Raw genomic sequence first — 4,041 nt, forward strand, 5'->3', positions numbered from 1 at the left:
TAAAACTACAAATTAGCCTCATAACAATTTTAATTTTTAAACAGTCAAAAATGGTTCAAAATCTCACAGCACACAGGTTAGAATTTCAATGAAAACCCATATTTTTCGTCTGTGAAACTGGATAATGAGGTTTCAGTTGCACATTAAATTTACTACGACTTCAACTTCCTGAAATAAGGAAAATTCAAGGGTTGCAAGCAAATATTTGTAATTGAACGACGATAAAATAAACTTCAAACAAAAATAATTCGCAAAATCTAACTTATTTTCATTTTTAATTTAAAGTTTTGTATAAATTTACTTCTCTTTAGACAAAAAAGTTGTTTTTACTAATCCATATCCTTTTAATAAACTTCTTAATTTTTTTTTGTACAAGTACAAGAGACTAAAAAATTGTTATCGCCTTACAGTTTGCATTTTTTTCTTTGCAGTTGTAAAAAAGAAATTTTCTAGATGTCTTAGTTTTTGGGTAATACATTTTTTAAAAGAGTACCTATGTTTTCGCCAAAAAAAACAAGTTATTTAAAAACTAAACAAAATCGATTTAAACTTCTATTAGTTGAAAATAATGTAATAAAAAACTACATCCAGAAATGCCAAGGAACATACTTTAAAGTAAAATAAACTAAAACTACAAATTAGCCTCATAGTAATTTTAATTTTTAAACAGTCTAAAATGGTTCAAAATCTCACAGCACACAGGTTAGAATTTCAAGTCCAAGACAATGAAAAATTTGCTGAAAAGAAATCTTTCAAGATCATCAAAATGTTACTATTACGAGTAAAGCAATAAATCCAATCCAATTTTGTATTGATGAAGTCTATTGTCGAAACACGCGTCAAGTGTCTTTCTTTTCATTTCTTATTTATGTTCTTAGATTGTTGGTAATAAAATTGTAATCTTTTCATGACCGTGACAAAATTTAGTGTTTTTAAACCCCTTTAAACAGAATCCGCCAAACTGAAATTTTAATGTGATGAGTTAAATAGTCTAATTAGCGTTCATCAACCACTTGAAAATTGAATGTTGTGATAAAGTTTGTTCGAATTTAATCGAAATCTGCAACGGCGTCTGTTTGTGACACACTAACGCTAAAATAAATCAAGAGAAATTTCAATATGCACCGACACATGAACTTCTAATTGTAGAAGCGGAGCATCAGTTGAATCGTTCAATTAGAGAGATTTGTAGAAACTACAACTGGAGTGCTAAAATTAAACAAACATTTAACTAACCGTGCCAAAAACGCTTTTTGGTATTTGAAAAAACGCAGAACAAGGTAGCGTGGCCGAGCGGTCTAAGGCGCTGGTTTAAGGCACCAGTCTCTTCGGAGGCGTGGGTTCGAATCCCACCGCTGCCAAGTTTTTTTTCCCAAGAAAGTTAATCAAGAAACAAAATGAAAACTAATTTAATCCGCCTCTGAACACACTTTTATTGTTTATTCAATAAGAAAAACGAAGCCATTAGCAATAAAATTTTACGAATTTCATAACTATAATTCGTGATGATTCACCCTAAAAAGTAATGGCCACATTACGACTATGTTTTGATGTTAAAGCTAAATCTGAGTAAGAATTATGGTTTTGGGCGTGTTGCAAACTCAACCAAAAACCCTTTTTATTTAGCTTCAATTAAAGAGATAAATAAAACCAGAAACCAGAACTATTTATTGGAAAAAGCGAACAATTATCCCAGTTTCAAATTAAAAATGAATTCATTATGCAAATCGCTTTAAACAGATCAATATCATAAAAAGGTCATCTACTCAAAAATCAGCTTCTGAAATGCCAGTTTCAGACATAACAAGTTTCCGTGGTGTAGTGGTTATCACATCCGCCTAACACGCGGAAGGTCCCCGGTTCGATCCCGGGCGGAAACACACTTTTTTTCTTGCAAAAAGATAATAGCTTTTACTTCCATTAGTTCTGCAGCTTTGGTTCCTCTCTTTATTTTATATAGAAAAAGCAACAAGTTTAAAAACATTAAGCGCAGCCCACGTCACTTATTTTTTCCCACACCTGTTGATAATACTGAAGATGATGGTGGCAACTTATATTTAATGCAAAGAAAGGAATGTGCTACGACTTTGGAGCTTTCCCAAGAGAGCGAAAATTTGGAAAAGCGTTGGTTTTTCTCCACCCACCCCTCGAACGTCAAGCATTCGGAGTAATTTATTGCAAACATTCCTATTAAAAATAATTGACATTCTTTGTTTTCAACGTTTTTCTTCAATATAATGACCGGCAGTATCGCACACTTACATAACGCTCACAATGAATCCATTATGGTGCAAAATGGGCCATCATGCAGCAAGTTAATTAAAACCACGTGTCAGTTCATGATAATAATTGATAAAACAATTCTTACTTCCGATTGCGAACATTTAAATGAAACATTTTAAGCAGAACACAAAGAATTTAAACCCTTTTGAAGTTGAGATCGTCAAAACTCAAATTTCAGATTCTTCACCGTAATTGTGGCCTCTGGAAATTATTTAATCCTCTAAAAACTTACATTTGTACGCGAAAACTTCTGTATAATCAATAATTCTGCTCACTCTAATTGTACTCAACACGAAAATAATAAATTTAGACAACCTGTAAATGAAAACCCATATTTCAATTTACGTTTTCGTCTGTGAAACTGGATAATGAGGTTTCAGTTGCACATTAAATTTACTATGACTTCAACTTCCCGAAGTAAGGAAAATTCAAAGGTTGTAAGCAAATATTTGTAATTGAAGGACGATAAAATAAACTTCAAACGAAAATAATAAACATGTGTATCATTTATCAATAAATAAAAGACAAAAAAGCACAAAAGTTTTCCAGTCTCAAAAACTCAGTTAGTTGAGCTCAAAACAAAGCTATTAAAAAAATATTGATTCAAAAGATAATTTTCTTCATTCACAATCACTATTATAAAGTGCCGATTTTAGAGGTAGGGAAGTTCGTCATTTAATCCCGTGAGCAGTAATATGTCATAAATCCCGACAGAGGTAATATGCAGGATTGCCAACATTGGAATTATTGTATACTGCTACATTAGTGATTTCACTATCACAAATCATAACTTAGAAAAACTGAACTCATTTTTGACATTTATGTATTGAGAAACATCAAAGATTAAAAATCAATTTTATTATCTAATATTATATAAAAAAACGTGATTTTGAAATAAAATAGCATACAAACAATGACAAATCCACCATCCAGTGACCTCACGAAATAACATATTTACCACGGTGGCTGTAATATACTATTAGATAGTTGTAATTTCTACTAAAAATATAAATATAAAAATATATTGCATACCTCAAAATTAATTAATTTATTAAATTAATTCGCCGTAAAATTAAGGGATAAGACATACCTATTTTAATTTTTGATTTAATGTTTTGTATAAATTTACTTCTCTTTAGATAAAAAAGGTTGCTTTTATTGATTCTTATCCTTATTTTATAATTTTTCCTTTCTAAAACTTGAACTCAAAGTATGTCACAAAAAATTAAAGCTTGTATTAGAGCATTAAAAAGTAAAATGTTTAGTACTGTTTAATACACATTTTGTTAAAAATAGATTAGGCATAAGTAAATACCAGGTGAATAAAAAGTATGGAACCAAAGGTTTTTTGCTTAAACTATTTTTTTTTTGAAAAAACTAATTGATGAGTGATAAAGTGCTATAAAAATGTGATGTTTTAACAAGAATAAAATTTTTCGAATTGTCCATTTTGTTTTTGAATTCTACAAAAAAAATTATTTTTTTAAATGGCAACCCACTATAAAATCATTTTTCTCATAAAAGCTATACTCTAAGGATTACAACTATCTGCTATATACAGGGTGAATATAAAGTATGGAACCAAGCGGTTTAATTTTTAATCATTTGCCTCCGGAAAATAATAATTAATATAAATTAAAGTAATATAAAAAATGTGAACGTTATTTCAGAACGAAATTTTGTTTTGTTTTTGAGTTATGCGATTTTTTTTGTCAAAATTGCAATTTATGTGAAAAAATTTTTTTGAAAAAATTAAAA

The 4,041-nt window shown here is 29.6% G+C and overlaps 1 protein-coding gene and 2 non-coding genes across 4 annotated transcripts in view; 2 read left to right on the top strand and 1 right to left on the bottom strand.

The window, feature by feature from the left end:
• LOC123007432 (FERM and PDZ domain-containing protein 2-like) overlaps positions 1–4,041 on the bottom strand; it is an 83,641-nt gene that overhangs the window by 36,483 nt on the left and 43,117 nt on the right. The gene's annotated exons all lie outside the window — the stretch shown is intronic.
• Trnal-aag lies at positions 1,280–1,361 on the top strand. The gene has a single exon. It is a non-coding gene; the product is annotated as a tRNA-Leu (tRNA).
• Trnav-aac lies at positions 1,808–1,880 on the top strand. The gene has a single exon. It is a non-coding gene; the product is annotated as a tRNA-Val (tRNA).

This window comes from Tribolium madens, unplaced genomic scaffold (genome assembly GCF_015345945.1).
Source record: "Tribolium madens isolate multiple individuals breed KSU strain unplaced genomic scaffold, Tmad_KSU_1.1 Scaffold_3;HRSCAF=73;Tcas5.2_LG2, whole genome shotgun sequence".
In the NCBI taxonomy this organism is placed as follows: domain Eukaryota; kingdom Metazoa; phylum Arthropoda; class Insecta; order Coleoptera; family Tenebrionidae; genus Tribolium; species Tribolium madens.